Raw genomic sequence first — 19,049 nt, 5'->3', positions numbered from 1 at the left:
TTTCATTATACCATGTTGTTTCCCAATCCCTTATTTTAACAAAGTAAATTTATGATGGTATATACCATATACATTTAAAACCATAAATTTTTAATGTAATAATGGAATGGGAAACATACTATTTTCCCAAGAGAGAAGGAAATTAGATATGTTCCAGGTCCAATTCCTAAATAGGATAAATCCAATGAATGAATGAATGAATGAATGAATGAATTCAAACAACATGCATCTCCTCTATTTTATTTTATTTTTTTTAAAGATTTATTTATTTATTTGAGAGAGCGAGAATGAGAGAGAGAGTACATGAGAGGGGGGAGGGTCAGAGGGAGAAGCAGACTCCCTGCCGAGCAGGGAGCCCGACGCGGGACTCGATCCCGGGATTCCGGGATCATGACCTGAGCTGAAGGCAGTCGCTTAACCAACTGAGCCACCCAGGCGCCCCGCATCTCCTCTATTTAAAGAACACAGCACTGTGGGAAATAGAAAGAGGAGTAAGAAGAAAATCATTGTCCTCATGAGCATTAAAAATAAAGAAATAATATAAATAATTTTAAGAGAGTATATTATACACACCACATACTACCTGAATTCAGAGGATTGAAGGCATAAGAGGTTTGGAGAGAAAGTAGTACTCTCACTGGGCCATTTAGGAAGGAAGGCAAGGAGAGGGTCATTTTGATAATGGCACCAAGAAACCCTCAACAGAAATAGAAGAGAACCCATGGCAGTCTAGCTTCATTCATCCTGGGACCATTTTTTCCCACCTGTACACCATATCAAGCCATTATTCTTTGTCTACTGAAAACATCAATCCCTTTTATAAATTCATTAAAAATAATTTATTCATTATTATAAAATGCTTTTAATTTTTTATTACTTAGTTAATAATAAACATAAATCACCAACAATGAGATAAGTATTCTCAAGAAACAGCCAACATAAAAGACTCAGTATTCAAGTACTTATGTATTTTTAAATTATCCAATAAAAATCTAAGATGTTTATTATTAATGTTCACAATCAGAAAGCTTGATAATGTACCAGAGGCCAATAGCTCCCATTCTTCTAGATCCTAAAGCAAGTGCCAGAGTAGAAATCACAGGAAGGGGCGCCTGAGTGGCTCAGTCGTTAAGCGTCTGCCTTCAGCTCAGGTCATGATCCCAGGGTCCTGGGATCGAGCCCCACGTCGGGCTCCCTGCTCGGCGGGAAGCCTGCTCTCCCTCCCCCACTCCCCCTGCTTGTGTTCCCTCTCTCGCTATCTCTGTCTCTGTCAAATAAATAAATAAAATCTTAAAAAATAAAAAAATAAAAAGAAATCACAGGAAGGCTTATTCTCTAGGTATTTTGCCTATCATAGAACATGAAATTGCTCATGCAATAGTATTCTGTTTTAAAGCTATAGATAAAAAGAGGGACATGCAATGCGATGTTGTAATCCCTTCCAGTGCATCTAGGAACTGATCTGATCGGCCTTCCTTGTGTTTCATGAGATAAACATTATCATCCAACTTATAAAATGAATCCTTGCATTCTAAATAAATCAATCTTGGTTATTCCCCTTAAGAACATATACTGGTGTGCATATAAACAAAGACAGGATTTGCTAAATTATTTTTTTTTTTTAAAGATTTTATTTATTTATTCAACAGAGAGAGATAGCGAGAGCAGGAACACAAGCAGGGGGAGTGGGAGAGGGAGAAGCAGGCTTCCCGTGGAGCAGGGAGCCCGATGCGGGGCTCGATCCCAGGACCCTGGATCACAACCTGAGCCGAAGGCAGACGCTTAACGACTGAGCCACCCAGGCGCCCCTTTGCTAAATTATTATTGATAGCCACGGGCAAAAGAGCCATATCAGAGGAGGCATATTCCATGCTCTCACCACTATCAGAAGTTCATACTGTTTTACTTTGTAATATTCCTGGTTTCTCAGGGTACCTGGGTGGCTCAGTCGGTTCAGTGTCCTACTCTTGATTTTGGCTCAGGTCATGATCTCAGGATCATGATGAGATCGAGCCCCATGGAGCCTGCTTAAGATTCTCTCCCTCTCCCTCTGTCCCTCCCTATCTCTTAAAAAAAGGTTTCTCTCCTCCAGTAGCCAGAGAGCCTCAACTGCAGACCTGAACTAGCTAAATCAGACACCACTCACTGTATTTCCAGCCAAGCAAGACAAATGAACTCTGTTCACTCAGCTGGACCTCCAGGTATAGCTCCCCTTGCTCTACCCTTTTCCATGGATTGCTTTGCCCCCACAAGCAGGATAAGACCAGGGAACATGCAGCTGCAGTTCCAAAGTTCCAGTACCCACAGGGAAATGACACTGTAGGAGACTCATCTGATAATCTTCCCAAAACAGGAGTCACAGATCAGAAGAATCTACTTTCACAAATGCCCGCAGTAGTTATAGATTCACCTCCAAGGTCTGCTGTCAGGCCAACCCCATAGCAAAGGAAAGCACTTGGAAATTGTTCTAAATGCCGCATGCATTTAAAAAGTAAATAAACATGATCATCTTCAAAACAACAACATTAGAAATTTAATTTCTAATGCTTAAATTAAAATTGGTCAGAGGTACAGTATAATGCTTCTAAACCATTATCAGGTCCATATGCAAGACAGAGAAGAGAACACATTAGCCATCAATGTTTCAAATTTTGCCATAGGCAAGTCTAGGACAGAACCTCCAGAATTTCTAAACTCCTTAGTCAGGTTACTAATAACTATTACCTGTAAGCCTGTTATTCTTCAGCTAAAAATGTCCTCCAAGATAAACTGGAAGACAGCTAAATCTTTTCAATATTTACCTGAAATGACTCCTTATTCCTGACGACAGTTATATTGAATGTGGTTGCTTTGCTAATAGGCAGTGAAAGGACATTCCAGAACAACTGAGCCATAAAGACACCAACAAAACAAATACTTGGTATCACCACGTGGTCTATCATGCATAAATTAAAGTTATTGAATCCTCAAGAGACAGATAGTAAAACTGATAGGAAGGAATGCTAACTACAGCAGGAAATGTAAATATACTGCTTTAAAGGGAGATCAAGAGAGATCAAACTGGGAAATACATCTATACGAGAAACCAGTTTAGCATCAGCAATTAGTAAAACAACATTTAATAAAATGAATAAAAGCAATTTAATATCAACAATTAAAACCTAGATAGACTACTTCACAATTTTTTAAATCGGCACCTCATCTCCTGGTATATATTAACCAACGGCTTTTCTCACTTGGACTTTTCCAAGTTAAAAAAAAAAAATCAGAAGAATAAAACTGTTCTCATAAAGCCTTTTCTCTGCTGGAACTGCAGCCCCACCATTCAGCTGGCTGCTCAGGCCCCTGGCCCCGTGAGCACCGCACCACCAAGACCGGCAGGTTTGACCTCTTGCGCGCCATATTTCATCTAACACCAGAAGCCATAGGTTACTGGATGCACCACTGTCTTGTGTGCCTCTAAGAAACAAAACCTCCACCAAATCTAAGCCTTATCACAATTTCAGAGATGAAAATATGACACCTATACATTTCAGAATTGGTGTAACATGGTAATAAAGAAGGTTATTTCATAATTTAAAAAAAAAGAATTGGTGTAACATGGTATGTGGTAAATCTTAGTTCCTTCTGATCCCAACATCACCACCCTAATCCAGACCCCCTTATATCTCACCTGGACACGTCTACCTCGTCCCCTTTATTCTTGACCCCTCCAGTCCAGTCTCCGCTGGCAAAGTGACAAATTTTACAATACAAATCTGATTATTCTTGGCTCCAAAATTTTCAGTGACTTCCCCACGCCCTCAGCATTAAGATCCAGCTCCTTCAGGGAGCCTGACTCCTATCATCTCTCCAGCCTCATCTCCAGCAGCTTCTCAGTCAATTTCTCACCTCCAACTGTATCTGACCCCTTTCAGTTCCTCAGGCACCACACTCTCACCCACCCCTCAAGCTCCATACACTCAACTCCCTCTGTGGGCTCATGATCCTTCTTTTTACTTGGTTAACTCCTGCCTATCTGTCTTGTCCATCTTGTCTGTAAAAACCCTCCTTGACCACTCTCGCCTGAGAACAGATCCCCTCCCATATGCTTCAATACTCTGCACTACCCCTACATAGCACTTCGTGTACCCGGAATGATTTACTTAATTATGTACCTTTCCAACTTTAAGTTCTAGGACAACAGATTCATTTTAATCAGAACTGATTTCCCAGTGTCTGGCACAGTATTTGGTCCATGTTTGTTGATTGACAAAAAAAAAAAAATCTTAGATGATGGCTAATGCAGTTCTCCGGGGCACTGTTTGGCAAAAACTAGTTTTTGCTGCAAAATGGTAATAGGTGCTTTAAGGTAGAGGTTCTCAAAGGGTGTCCTGGGCATACAGTAAGCATTTAATAAATGGCATGATGTTACTGCTGATTATAATGACAATGGCAAAGGTGACAATAATATAAGAAATAACATGTCATATCTATTCAAAAGGATCCACTTTTTAAAATACTCCACGATTGAGCTCTTTGTAGTTTTTATCCATACAGATGTCTAAGCGTGACCTCTCATAACCGTACTAGTCATTGATTCTAAAATCCCAGGACAGGAAAAACGTCGCAGGACCAGTTTAAAAGGCCGATGATCAACAACTACCATTGACAACAAATGCTGTCAATGAAGTATATTTATTCTCTCTTCAGTTATAAGGATAAAAATTTATTATCTGCAAATGTAACACAAGAATAATATTTGCTGTGTCTTTTAAATTCTAAACCATAAAAAGCATAGAACATAAGCTACTAGGAAGAAATTTCTTTTCTCATTTGCCAACCCCAATGTTATCGGGTGGTTTGCAACAGAACAGGTGTTCTCCAGGTAAACATTCCCTGGGCACACAGTGTAACTGTTTCATATCAGAGAGTTCCCAGCTGACCATCATGTTCCTAGCCCATTACTTGGAATTCGCAATGAATTTTCCCACAGACATTAAATTCTAAGACACGGTCTTGGTAATTCATACCAAGTGTACTGTGGTATGCTATGACACATTGTGGATTAATAGGCTTTGTGTACTATGATATGATGTGAAACACTGTGGATTAAATGGGCTTTATGAGTTCACTTTAGAACCTGGACACATTGTCTAATACCGTTTCTCTGAGAAAATAGGTTCCAGGGCACAGGAAGCCCAGAAGCAATGCAAACACAAGTCCCTCCCCACTTTCTCCCTGCCCCATCCCTTTATCATCACCCCCCTTGGCCACAGCCCAGGGGGAGCAGCATCCCGGCAGCCCCCTGGGTGCCCTTTGGAACATCAGTCTCCACCCAGAGCCCAGGCTCCCAGCCACAATTTCCTTACCTTTCACCTCTCACACTTTACCAAAACATTAATAAAACTGCTCTTCACCGTCATCCGACCCTGGGAAACCTCACCCTGCTTATGGCCCTCCCACCATCGGTTCCCTTCATTCAGCATCAGCCCTGGCTCCATCCTTTACTACTCCCTTAAACCATCTCGGAAAGGAAAACATGCTTCCCAAACCCTCCTTTCGCTGTCCCCCACCACCACCACCAACAGTTTTGCTCAGGCTCCTGCTCCCTTCTGTCTCAGCTCTCTCTGTCTCCAATCCATCCTTTCCAGGGATTCTACCCATCCCAGATCCTACCACATTTCTGACACCTCCTACCACATTTCTGACACCCGCTACTACAGTCTACCTGACCAGCTCCTCACATGCACTCACCTCATTCTGCCTTGGATTTCTTTTCTTTTCTTCTTCTTTTTTTTTAATTTTCTTTAATTTTTAGAGGGTAGGGGCAGAGGGAAAGGGAAAGAGAATCTTAAAGCAGCACGGATCCGGGAGGCAGGGCTTGATCTCACAACCCTAAGATCATGACCTGAGCCAAAATCAAGAGTAGGAGGCTTAGAGATGCTGGGGTGGCTCAGTTGGTTAAATCTGCCTTTGGCTCAGGTCATGATCCCAGAGGCCTGGGATCAAGTCCCACATCCCACTTCTTGTACCGCAGGGAGCCTGCTTCTCCCTCTGCCTGCCGCTCCCCCCTGCTTGTGCTCTCTCTCGCTCTTCTCTGACCAAAAAAAAAAAAAAGATAGGAGACTTAACCCACTGAGCTACCCAGGCACCCCCTGCCTTGGATTTTTAATACTTATTCCCTGTCTTTCCATCTTTCTTTGGGAGTTCCTTGAGCACAGGCACAGCTTCTTTATGGTGTCTGGATCCCTGCATCCCCCCCACCCCCCCAACACATACCCACAGCACCTGGCTCACTATAATGGTATGTGAATGCAATAGGAGTCAGCCGTCCAGTGTCTCCCTCAGTCTAGAAAGAGGCAGAAGGACATTATGGAACAATATCTGGGACCCAGTAAGAAAAAATGTGAAATAGTGTGAATGGGAAAAGAAATTGAGGTGTGACCAGCAGAATAGTAAGACAGAAATCCAACAGTTCTCTTCTGGAACCATCAGCATATGAATCCGGAAGAGAAAATGCTCCATTTTGGTATCTGAAGGAAATAATACTAACAGACAATGATTTTGCCCTCAGGAGGTGCTATACCTCCATGTAAAGGGCATCCCAGGCATGCCCCTTCATTCTCATAGCCACCCTATTACCTTCATTTTACATAGGAGGAAACTGAGGCATCCACAGTTAATTAACTGGCCTCGGGTCACACAATCAGCAGGGCAGAGCCAGGATTTGAACCTTTTCCCGGATCCAAACTCAGCGACTAATTCAACTACCTGTTTATTGCACAGTTTGTTTATTGTTATTGGTTTTTTTTTTTTTTTAAGTTTTTACAGCCTATTTGCAGGCTGTGGGGCAGAAGTCACCACCCACTGAGAGATAAAGAAATTAGGCATTCCTTCCACTCCTTGAGCGCCCCCCCCCTCCCCCAGGCTCCTGCCTGGCTCTGGGTGAGCGGCCTTAAGTCTTCCAGCAAACCCAGGAGCTAGGTATAAACGGAAACTGAGCCAGGGCAAATAACCCGCTCAGAGTCACACAGCCCAAGGTTTCAAAGGCAAGCTGCTGATGCTCCGAATCCATGCTTCAGGGCACCGACGGCCACAGGCTCCCCCGAGGTCCCCGCCAGAGAGACTGTCTGGCGGCCCCTCTGCAGTCAGCCAGGGCGGGGCGGGGGCGCGGGACCCTTGCTCACCGGCAGTGCGGTGAGAACACCCCCTACCTCACCAGGTGGTGGAAAGGATGAAACAGAATAAAGAACGCAGTTGCCTACAACACAATAAACAGTCAAGGACAACCCTCGGCCCTTCCCTCTGTTAGTCTGTGCCATTTTACGTATCACTTACGGTGGACCAACCTCGTTCCTCTTTAAAATAGATGGTTTTCTCTGAGATCCATGGAAGTCTGCAAAAATGCAGAAGAACACAGTGAGCTGGAGGAAAAAGAATTTCCTTTCTCTCTATTGATCACCCTTCCCCCACTTTCTCGAGCAATTATTCACAACTCAAAATGACACCACAATGCATTATAAATAAAAAGCGTACCAAACAAATAACGAAGTCGCAGCCCTCGGGAGTTTACAAGTAGGCTATGTTAGTATTTGCAAAGTGCCCCGAGTGCCTTAGCGGCTAATTAACATCTTGGGTTTGTTTTCTCAGATTCCAGCCCATTGTCTCCCCTGTGAGCGCAATCCGAAGCCTTCGCCCCTAACGCGCTGCTGCCTGCATCTTGCTGCCAATAAAACCGCTTAAACCACAAGAAGTTAAAACAATTAATATTAGATGAAACCCCCCCGCGCCGAGGTTCCGGGGCGCGCGCAGCCCCGCGCTCTCCCGGCTGCACGGTCCCCGCGGCGCGGGCCCTGGACGGAGTCCCGGAGCCGCCGCGCCCCGCCGGCTGCGCTGGGCGGCTGAGCTCCCCCTGGGGGGCGAGCTCTTGCAAAAGCAAAACCGAAAACGAGCAGATGCTTATCTGACACGCTGTGGCCTGGGAAGAATCGCAGTCAGACTGCAGCAATCCCTTAGGTACGCCGGCCGGCCGGCCGGCACTGCTATTTTTAGCGCGACTTTTATTTACATATTTCAAGAATTACCATCCTGATGATGGTACCTGTTAGGAAGGTCACGATCTCTCCAAAGGAAGTTCTGGATTTCCCTCCTCTGGTGCTCTAGAAACCCATCACCAACAAATCCCCCGCTCCTGTTTCAGACCCAGGCTTGCTGAGAAAGAGAAAGGTGTTGGAGGTGGGTCTCCCGCCCCGGGCAGATGTTAAGACCAGACGCCCATCACCCATGGGGAGTCAAAAGTAGAACTTCGGTTTCCTTTGTATTATTACCCTCATCAGAAAGAATTCCTACATTTAGGCATACTTAGTGCTCTTGCTTTTTGATCGATGATCTTATTAGGGACGCTTATTAAAAAGCCCCAAATCAGAGATCTGCTGGACGTCTCCTAGACTTATCCAGCTGGAACCGCAGGGCAGAGAGCAAGTGAGAAGCGGCTCTGTTTTCTTCAAACACTCAGACCTAGCCCCGGGTGCAGAGTGGAGAGGTTGTGGATCCGGCCTTGCTTCGAACGAGGGCTCCCCGCTGATAGACAACTGGATTGGATGATGCATGCCAACACCAGTAGGAGGGTGGGGGTGGTTAATACATTGACAATTCTTGTGGCACAACTCCAGGTCTTGTGCGAAACGGAGGGGAATGTTCTTTTCAGCATTCTTTTCTAACAGGAGAAGAGCCATTTCTCACTGTGAAAGTACCTCGCGGGGATTCCCATTAAATAAAACTGCTTGACGATGACCTAATTTGTTCGTTCAAGAGGATAAACTCTTCCTATCCATACATTATTGTTGTTATGGTTTCCATTGTTAAATTATACATAAAAGGCCCAAGCCTATTTGAGAAATGAAACGTTTTCAGAACATGAATCTTAATGAGATCCTTACACTAAATTGTGTATTTAGTGAGAATGGTATTATTTTAGCTGCCTCTTTATATTTTCACCAATATGTAATCCTCAATGCACTTTTTAAAAATTATTGTAAAATGTGTTTTCTTATAACGTGTTCATTCACTACCATAGACCTCCCTGTTGCCTTTTTGGTCTTAGGTTATTTAAAAAAAAAAAAAAAATCTCCAAAATAAACCCTTTGGTAGTCTTCTGTCTTCCCTATATCTACTTTTCCTTCATAAAACTTGTCCACTTTTCCTCGGATAAAGTGTTTTCAAACAGGAACAAATCTACAGACAAGTGTTTCTCAATGTGTAGTTCCTAGAACACGGGTCCTACAAGACCTTCCCTGGAAAGAAAGTTGACCAGTGCATTTGGGGAACGCCTCACATTCTCCCCCATCCAAGGTTTACAAATCACATTAAGTCTTACCGTCAAGAAACCTGCTGAACTTGGCCTAGCCCGGCATTTCTCAAATTTATTTGCATAACCCTTTTCCAAACAAGGCTTATTAATAGGCTGCGGAACTTTTATTTCTAGGATTACACTTTGGGAATTAGTGATTGAGACCATCTAATATATGGAATAATTATAGGTCAGATAAAACTGAGGTAAGTCAAGCTGCAGCATAAGAATTTTTTTAAAGAGGAATCTGAACTTAATTGCTATTTGTGAATTTCATAAATCCACTGTGTTAAAAAAATAATGATGCCTTAAATACGTAGGTGATTAAAGGCTGTGTGAGAACCCTGAAACTACACAGAATACGAAGGTTCCAGAAATATCCCTTTTATCCCATGGGAACTATAATCCAAAGTGTGGTCGATTCCATATTTGTTGACTCAGCCTCTCCATCGGTCCCAACACACTGGGAATATTTTAAAATAGTCCCCATAGATATACACTCCCGCGGTGCTCTTAGAAGTGAATTCAGTGCTCAGGAGAAAGGGCCACCCAGTCCAAACCTGTTCTATGGCTTGAGCCCCCACCTTTGCCCCCCAAAGATAACCATGCACCCCAATAGGATCTATGCTACCAGAAGATCTGCATGGCTGACAAGCCTTTTGTGCATTTTCTATCCCTTATGGTAGAGCTATCAGACAAGAACACACAAACATCATTCTTGAGAACAAGACAAACTAGCAGCCTAAAGGCCCTGCAAACTGTGGCCCATCTGGACCAATTGGTGTTTAATGAAAACTTTTCATAAAAGGAATCCGGGGGTGCCTGGGTGGCACAGTCTAAGTACCCACCTCTTGGTTTCCACTCAGTTTGTTATCTCAGGGCCCCCCCGCCCCACCGCCCCCAGCCAGCTTTCAGGTGCCGCACTCAGGGCCGAGTCCGCTTAAGACTCTTTCTTCCTCACCCTCTGCCCCCTCGTCCGTGCTTGCACGCGCTCTCTCTCTAAAATAGATAAATAAGTCTTTTATTTTTTTAAATATTTTATTTATTTGCTTGACAGAGAGAGAGCGAGGGACAACAAGCGGAGACGCGGGTAGAGGAGTGGGGTGGGGGGTGGGTAATGGCAGAGGAAGAGGAAGCAGGCTCCCCGCTGAGCAGGGAGCCTAATGCCAGGCTCCATCCCAGGCCCCCCGGGGATCATGACACCGGGTGAAGGCAGCGGCTCAACCGACTGAGCCACCAGGTGCCCCAGATAAATAAGTCTTTAAAAAAAAAAATAAAAGGAACTCCAGGTGTGTCAAGCACTTGGGCTAATAGGAAGTGGGGAGCATACAAATGAAAGGGGTTGCATCTAGTCCTTCTCAAACAGATATTCTCCAGAAAGTGAAAGAGAAGCATTTACATTAAAACACTTAACAAAGTGCCCTTTTATACCCCTAGGATCCATGGATCCCAAATAGCACTGTCTTCCCCACATTCACATATTAAGGCACAAAAGGTAACATGAATATAACTAAGAAATTATGCATTACATTTGTCTTGTAATCTTCACAACACTTAGCAGAAAACTAGGCAAAAAAATAGATGCTCCATAAATACTAATCAATTGATTAATTAATTGACCAACTAATGGCTCTTTCAAAATCACGTATTATCCGAGAGAAGCTCGACTTATACCCTGAACACTTAGTTCTTGTTTAACCACAGGAGATTATTTTCTATTTCAAGGGAGACTCACAGTTTAAACTGGACTGTGAAAAATGAATCAACACAGGCTGGCAAATATTTCTTAAGTTCTATTCCACCCACAAAATTTGCATTATGTCTGTTGATATTTGTCAAATGCCACCAGGCCCTTTCTATCATCTTCTCTCACACAAAACAGCCTGGAACTGGGCATATCTGCTCTCTGTTGCCTAATAATTATGAATTTTATGGAAACTTTTCAAGGCAATAGAAATAATAGGCAAAACATATTTCATTTAAGCCCATCAAATAATTGCTTTTTAAGGTCTGATGCTTGACTTGTTGAAGATAGAAACACAAGCTTAATTTCATCACTAAGAATTACTAGGATCGCAGAACATATATCATTAAACACATGGGTCTATCCTGAGAAATTTCACCATAATCAGCCATATTAACACCCAGAATCTGCTATTTAAAATGCTTATATTTGAATTGACTAGATATGTTTAAAGTAGAGAAATTACCCAGTGTGCCTCTGGTTAAGAATTCGTAGCAAACATCGTGCGTCTCATACTTTCACAGAAAATGAAAGTGATAATTATCAAAATAAAAATCGGAATCTGCATGTGTCAGACAACTTCCCCCTTTTCTGTTATTTTCAACCCCCCACGGAGTAGAAGAACTGAAAGTTACCTTTTGGTGTTGGTTCAAAGAAACTATTTTTCCATTCAAACAAAGTAATTTCTTTTTTTTTAAATTTTTTTATTTATTTTTAAAATAATCTCTACACCCGATGTGGGGCTCGAACTCACGACCCCACAATCAAAGGTGGCATGCCCCACTGAGCTAGCCAGGTACCCCAGTAATTTCTTAAGGCAGTTAGTATAGTATATAAACAATGACACTATGTAGTAAAATGAAGTACTAGTCACAGGTGGGGAGAGTATATTCTATGTAAAGTATGTGCTTTTGATTCAATCAATGATCAAGCTGTGTGCCTTTCTGGCATGGGACTCGAATAAAAGGATACTACATGTTTTCTTTCAATGTTATGTGACCTTAAAGGCCAGGACTGCTCATTCCATCCCGGTCTATTCCTCCAGGAATATTTTAAGGTGGTTTGAGGGGACACATCCCCACAATCTGTCCAAGCCAAAACAAGGTTACTGATGGGTTTTCACATCCTTACATTTTACCCTTGGAAGTTCTGTCTGGTCAGGAAAATGGGACAGCTACAGGCTGGTGTTTATGCTGCCACCTCTTGGCCTTATGAGGAAATACATCCACAGGAAGAGGGTAGGAGAACTCTGTTGCGTGTTGTCTTTATGTTGTTTTTTGTCAGGGTCAGTAAATGCTTCTTCTTTTTTTTTTTTTAATTTTTTTTTTTTTAGATTTTTTATTTATTTGACAGAGACACAGTGAGAGAGGGAACACAAGCAGGGAGAGGGAGAAGCAGGCTTCCCACGGAGCAGGGAGCCCGATGCCGGGGCTCGATCCCAGGACTCTGGGATCGTGACCTGAGCCGAAGGCAGATGCTTAACGACTGAGCCAACCAGGCACCCCAGTAAATGCTTCTTAAATGCTGGAAGGGGAACTCACAGACCCTTTGGAGCATATTACAAAATCCCTGGACTCCCCTCCCTGGAAAAAGCACATACGCAAAAAACTTTTGTAGACAAATCTGGACAACCTGAAGCCCATCCTTGTACCCCTTTCTAGACTACACATTCAGTAGAGCAACTCATTTTTTTGCTCCAGGACAAAAATTCTGTAAAATGGGAGAAAGTGAGCACCCTGAGAGGATGATTAGAATGCAAGATTCAGAAGGAAAAAAATGACATCAAATGATTTTTAGGTCAAAACTGGTAGGTAGTGTGAAAAAGAAAAAAAATAAACTTTTCCCTGCAGCCGAGAATGTTTGGATTCCATTTCAAAGTTAATCAATGGGAAGGACTCACTGGGAATTCTGGGGGCTATAGCCAACAGAAACATTATGCTTTTGACACTCCACTGTTGATATCTTAAATCCTCCCCCAGCTGAGTTTTGGATCAGATGATGTAATCTGGTCCATGTAGTCTATTTATTTAGTTTTTAGAAATGTCTTCTGTGTTTCTACGAATATTTCTGCAGCACAAGTTGCAGAGTAGTCGGCTGCCTCTCAGTTGTTTTGAACATTTCCCAGCCCCCCCCAGATCTGGAGGCCTCCCCGATCCTTCTCAAAATGAAGCTATTCTCCCATTTCCTACCTGGGGAAGAGAGACCGGCTGAGTCCTTAGCGCATCTGAGAAGCTGCTCGAACTAATCCACCCAGTCTTGCTCCCTAATGGAGTGATTGGCAGACACCTAAAGAGATATCGATTGGGCCAGTCAGTCCAACACACTGGTTTTCTTACCTGTCAGTGTGACCAAGGCATTAACCCGGAACACTCAGAACCCTATACACTTTCCCTCCGTGAAATTAACACTCCCTTTATGGGTTCCCCTTGTCTCTGCAGCATACTTAGGGAGTAAGCTGTTTTTCACATCTGTGGTGGCAGAACCTGATCGCTCAGTCCATCTGGAGGAACAAGAAGTTCTCCCATTCCACTTTTTGTTCTCACTGGGTTTGATTTTTATCTTTGCGTTGTTACTCTCACATAGCAAGCATGCTATTCCACCAACATGCAATTTTTTATCTTGAAAAATACATGCTCATTATTTTATGGGGGAAGAAGATTCCCCCAATGCACTTTGAGTGTTACTAACCAGCTCACGGCAATTTGACAGACTCCTCCTGACTGCTGAAGCAGGGAGCCCTAATAGTGGGGCTTCTGCCCTTCTCCCGGTCGCTTCAGGAGTTCTTAGGTTTTATTAATGTAATAAAATGTAGCTTTTACAGTTATCTACAGTATGTGATTACAAATGCATGTTATTGATATATTGGTGTGATGCTTGAGTTTCTTTTCCATTAATAGAAACTCTGCGTTTTATACATTAATTATACAAAGAATTAATGATGGCTTATACAAGTCTGTCTACGAGTAGACATTTTAGAAGCAATTATACTCATAGCAGAGTAGTCCTGTCTTTAGTAACAGGCTTTGTTCCAAAAGATGATTTTAAATGCATTTGTTCATAAACATAAAGTGGTACTCTACAAGGAATAAAATGAACTCGCTCATATAAAACTCAGTTTCATAAGAGAACAGTTGTTGCCATGTTGAACATGGCCTCAGTTCTTGTAACATTTCATCCGAAGATATTTACATTTTGACTTTATTCTTTGTATCACTAAAAAAGGTGGTAACAAAGACTCCAAGCTCAACTTGTCCAGAATGAAACCACCATGGTCTCCTGCCAGTGTTCCTATCTCAGGGGATGGCCCCACCACCATCTAGCTCCAAAAACCAAGACCCAGCGGGCCATTCCTCATCTCCTTTCTAATCCCTTACCAAGCTTAGTTGATGTTGCTTCTTAAGTATCTGTGGGGTCTGTTCACCTCTCCCCACATCCACTGTCATACCCTGATTTAAGCTGCATCGGATCTTACCTGGGACCCTGCAATGGTCCCCACATCCATGTCCAGTCCATTTCAAATCCATCTTCCATGTTGGAGCAAGAAGATTATATGCAACTCAAATCATGCCTCCCTCTCCCCAGTGAAAACACTTAAAAATTCTTTTTATTGATCTTGAGATAAACAACAAACTCCTTTCCAACAAAATCCTTGTCTACCCCACCTAAAAATTGTATTTCTCCTTTTATTTTCATTGGAGTCATCTGCCTTTCCTTACTAGACCTTTAAACTTGCTAGCTGTTTCTGCCCTTGGAGGTCATGACAAGGTTGAAAATGTTACAAAACCATGACACACAACACCTTAAAAGTCAACGACGTTAAGACTCTAGTCAGGATTTCTTTCTTTTTTTTTTTTTTTTAAGATTTTATTTATTTATTTGACAGAGAGAGACATAGTGAGAGCAGGAACACAAGCAGGGGGAGTAGGAGAGAGAGAAGCAGGCTTCCCGCGGAGCAGGGAGCCCGATATGGGACTCGATCCCAGGACCCTGGCATCAAGACCTGAGCCAAAGGCAGACGCTTAACGACTGAGCCACCCAGGCGCCCTCTAGTCCAGATTTCTTAAACTAGGTAACAGGAGTAACTGAAATTGCAATAAGAATTTTTGGTTTACTGAAGGTAAATAAACTTCTAGAACACTTCCATTCACAAAAGTGGAATGGACCTCATCAGGTTCATGCAATGTGAAGGGAAAAAGAGGTTGACATCCTTAGTTTAGAATTGGGAAGATGGAAGAGGAGACCCCTAGGGGCCGTGTGCCAGCCACCATGCTGCCTACCTACCTGTGAGTAGGTTATTTCATTTAATTCACCTATAAGCCCAGCTACCTCCAACTTAGCTTCATCTGACAGACTAAAAAGTTCATGCTAAGAAGGTTCGCATTTTTTGCTAAAGGTACCACAGCTATTCTCCAGCATAATTAATATCTGAACCCCAGGCTGACATTCAAGTGTACGCTTCTTCATCAGAGAGAACGCCACTGTGGAAACTGTCCCCTCATCTATTCCAAAAGATAGCTCTGCACAATGGAATGACCTCCAAATCCTTTTCCCTTTTTTTGCTGTTAACTTGTAAATTTTCTATCCATACTTCCCTTCTCTCCTATCTTCTAGAATACTAAAATTGATCTCATCTCTAATTTTTGTTACCTCTCCTCTCACCTCACCTCCTTTTTCTCACCTCTAATTTTTGTTACCTACAGTCACCTTCTTTCCTAGCCTTGTTCTTTTTCCGGTGACCTTCACAGGCCTGGGACATGTTTCCCAAGGTGTGGCTACCCAGCCCTCTGCAAATGTGTGGCACAGTCTCTGACCCTTCCCAGGATGTTCAGGGCCCCTCTTGGATCTTGATATTGGACAGAAAAACCATGAGTGAAACACACGTGGAAATTTGGTTTGGATTGCTGATACTTATATAGTTAATACTTAACAACATTCATTCTCAGGAGTTGAGCTTAGACCGATGATGACAAATGACACCAATGTAATGACCACAGTATTTCACTATCCTGTTTAAAGATCTTATTTAGCCAAGTCAAGGTTAAAACCACATCATGGAACAAATTAAGGGGTGATATTACAGGACCTCCATGAGGATTGGCATATACCCCAACTACTAAGAAACATCTATTCATATTCATCTAAATTAAAATTTTTTTTCTTTGTTGCAGCTTTAAAATGTCTCAGGAGAGATTGTTTAAAGTCTTGTGAAAACTTCTTCAGAACTTTTAGCCAAGGGACACCTGGGTGGCTCAGATGGTTAAGCATCTGCCTTTGGCTCAGGTCATGATCTCAGGGTCTCCTGAGCCCCACAGGGAGTAGTCTGCTTCTGCTTCTTCCTCTTCCTCTTCCTCTGCCTCTCCCCCCTGCTTGTACTCTCTCTCTCTCTCAAATGAATAAATAAAATTAAAAAAAAAAAACCTTTTAGCCAACACAATTTTTACTTTTGCAATTTACTTAAAAAAATTTTTTTTAAGATTTTATTTATTTCGAGAGAGAGAGAGAGCCTGAGGGTGATGGTCAGAGGGAGAGGGAGAAGCAGGCTCCCCACCAAGCAAGGAGCCCGACATGGGACTCATCCCAGGACCCTAGGATCATGACCTGAGCCGAAAGCAGCCAGTTAACCGACTAAGCCACCCAGATGCCCTTCAATTTACTTTTAAAATTTCTGATGACAGAAACTAAGATGAGGACAACAACCTTTTCCATGACTAAAAACAGAATCCCAGAAGAGTCTGACCAGTTGTAGCCCTATGCTACCATGTCAATCACATTTGTCAAGGGAAAAAAAGTTCATTGACATCTTTTTAAAAAGAAGCCATGGTTAGAAGGCTCCCTGATGTGAGCCTCGCCCTGATTTTGTATTGTACTGTGCATGCTGGAGAAAGCGAGGCAGCTTTTGCATCCTGGGTTTTAAAGGGAAAGAATGTGAAAAGAGAAAAGTTTATTCTGAGATGAACAAGGAGCACTAGTGAACCTGCACTCTTTGCAATCATTCTGTATTTGAAATGAAGGGCAAGTAGGCACTGTGCTTTTAAGAGCTTCACAATCTCACATCTGGCGACACAGGATGTTTGCAAATTCCGGGAGGGGAGGGTTGCTGTACTCAGCCCACACCCTCTGCTGACGATCAACACCATGTATTAGTTGTGATTTCATCTAATTAATACATAACCACAGAAGGTGAAAGAAATGATTTCACAATTGGGCATGTCGCCTCAATTTTCAAATTCCTTTAGGTCGAAAGCAATCAGCAGCAAGGCTTCCGGCACCCTGACATATTTATTCTTCCTCTTCAGATTCAAACCACTCCAAAAGGTGAATAAAAAATACAGCAAAAGCAGCCGGCTTGTCCACAGTATTTACATGCTTTACATACCTTCAAAATATGTAGCTTATTAATGACTGACTTTCCAACCTCCTCAATAAGCTTTTTTATTAGCATGACATTCCTTAACTTACAGGTGCCAAGCCGTCTCACCCCGTGCGAATCTCCTTTATGGTATTTAATATAAAGATAGAACAGTATTTATATCCCTCACAATAAGAGAACGGATTGTTTTAAGGCTATTCAGCCTAGATGCGATAAAGAAAGAAGGAACCTTACAAAATGATAAATACTTTCATTAAAAAACTTTAAAACTAAAAGTTCAAAGATATGTTCTCCTCTCTTATTTCTTGTCAAAACATGACTTAAGACCCAAAACTAATCTACTTTCAATTTTATTCCATATTTCAGTGCTGTCATAGTACTCAGCAGAGAGTATTGGAATACGATCATTTTTTATTTTGTTGATGTTACCGACAGCTTTATTTCACAAAGCAATCTTATACTATGTCTACCAGTGGCAGGGCACAGAGGTCAAATAGTCTATCCGTACAGGTGGAGAGCTTATTAAATAGCACGTCTATTAAACCCGATGGACAACATAAAGAAACATTCCAGCAAAATACTTTTAACATAGTTCAATGAAGATATGGCTCAAAAGGGTAGTAAATAATTTAAACAGAGACCAATAGGGAATTTGTTATACTTTTTACTAGCATCTTCAAAATTATATTTCAAACAAAGTGGTTAGAATAGAGAGAAACACAAAAGCTGCAGAGAAGAGCCCAAGTTCTATGGCAGATTGTTAAGAAGCGGGGGCACTTCAATGCAAACCCAAACGTTGGTAAATCAGGAGTTCTATTGCAAAGTTCATTTAAAATCATGCAGGCATAAATAGTGCATAATTGTGAACTGAAATAACCACCTTTTAAAAATAATCTTCCTGATGGTCATTTTTTAATGTTGTTTGGAAAACAGTTCTGTGTATGATAACATTATTGGTGACAGAACATCCCATCTGAGAGAAAAAAGACTGCATCAGAAGAATACAGTCAAAATAATATGAAAATGGAGGGAGGTGGGTGGGGGATGGGCTAGGTGGGGGATGGGTATGGAGGAGGGAGCTTGTTACCATGAGCACTGGGTGTTACATGTAAGTGTTCTCCTGCAACCAATATTACACTGAATGTTAACTAACTAGAATTTAAATAAAAATTATGGGAAAAAATAAGATACAGAAATCTAAAATAAGTAAATAGTATGTAAACTATGTTTAAATATCACATGCTATTCGTTGTGAAAATCTACTGTGATTACAAAGGATTAGGGGAAAAAAGCATTTTATAATGCATAGCTGGGATTTTCTTTTCTGATATTTCTGGTAACTCTTTGAGTATCAAAAATGAAACCGATCAGCCTTTTAATCACAGTGTTTCCTCCTGCGAATGATTAACCATATTTACAAAAAGAAAGAAGGAGAGAAAGAAGTAAGATCCATGATAGAGAACTCGATTTCTTACTCTTACGTGCAAGGCTGGGGTTTTTGACCAAAATAACAAACTGAATCAGTACTTTGAATAAGTTTATTATCAATACCGTATCTCTTAATCTTGAGATTGGGTACCTAGACTGTCACCAGGAATCTAAAG

The 19,049-nt window shown here is 42.0% G+C and overlaps 1 protein-coding gene across 1 annotated transcript in view; it reads right to left on the bottom strand.

The window, feature by feature from the left end:
- Positions 1-1,236: 1,236 nt before the first annotated feature.
- Positions 1,237-19,049, bottom strand: part of ZNF281 (zinc finger protein 281) — a 99,055-nt gene continuing 81,242 nt past the window's right edge. The window contains exons 1-2 of the transcript XR_010412238.1: positions 7,519-9,527; positions 1,237-7,378 (exon numbers count right to left, since the gene is read on the bottom strand). The gene's annotated coding sequence lies outside the window, so the exon portion shown is untranslated. Of the gene's footprint in view, positions 7,379-7,518 lie in introns of the transcript that reaches the window.

The sequence above is a fragment of the Mirounga angustirostris genome, unplaced genomic scaffold (assembly GCF_029215605.1).
Source record: "Mirounga angustirostris isolate CCGP_5_RB_7025 unplaced genomic scaffold, mMirAng1.0.hap1 SCAF_6, whole genome shotgun sequence".
In the NCBI taxonomy this organism is placed as follows: Eukaryota; Metazoa; Chordata; class Mammalia; order Carnivora; family Phocidae; genus Mirounga; species Mirounga angustirostris.
This window is presented reverse-complemented; position numbering and strand designations above follow the sequence as displayed.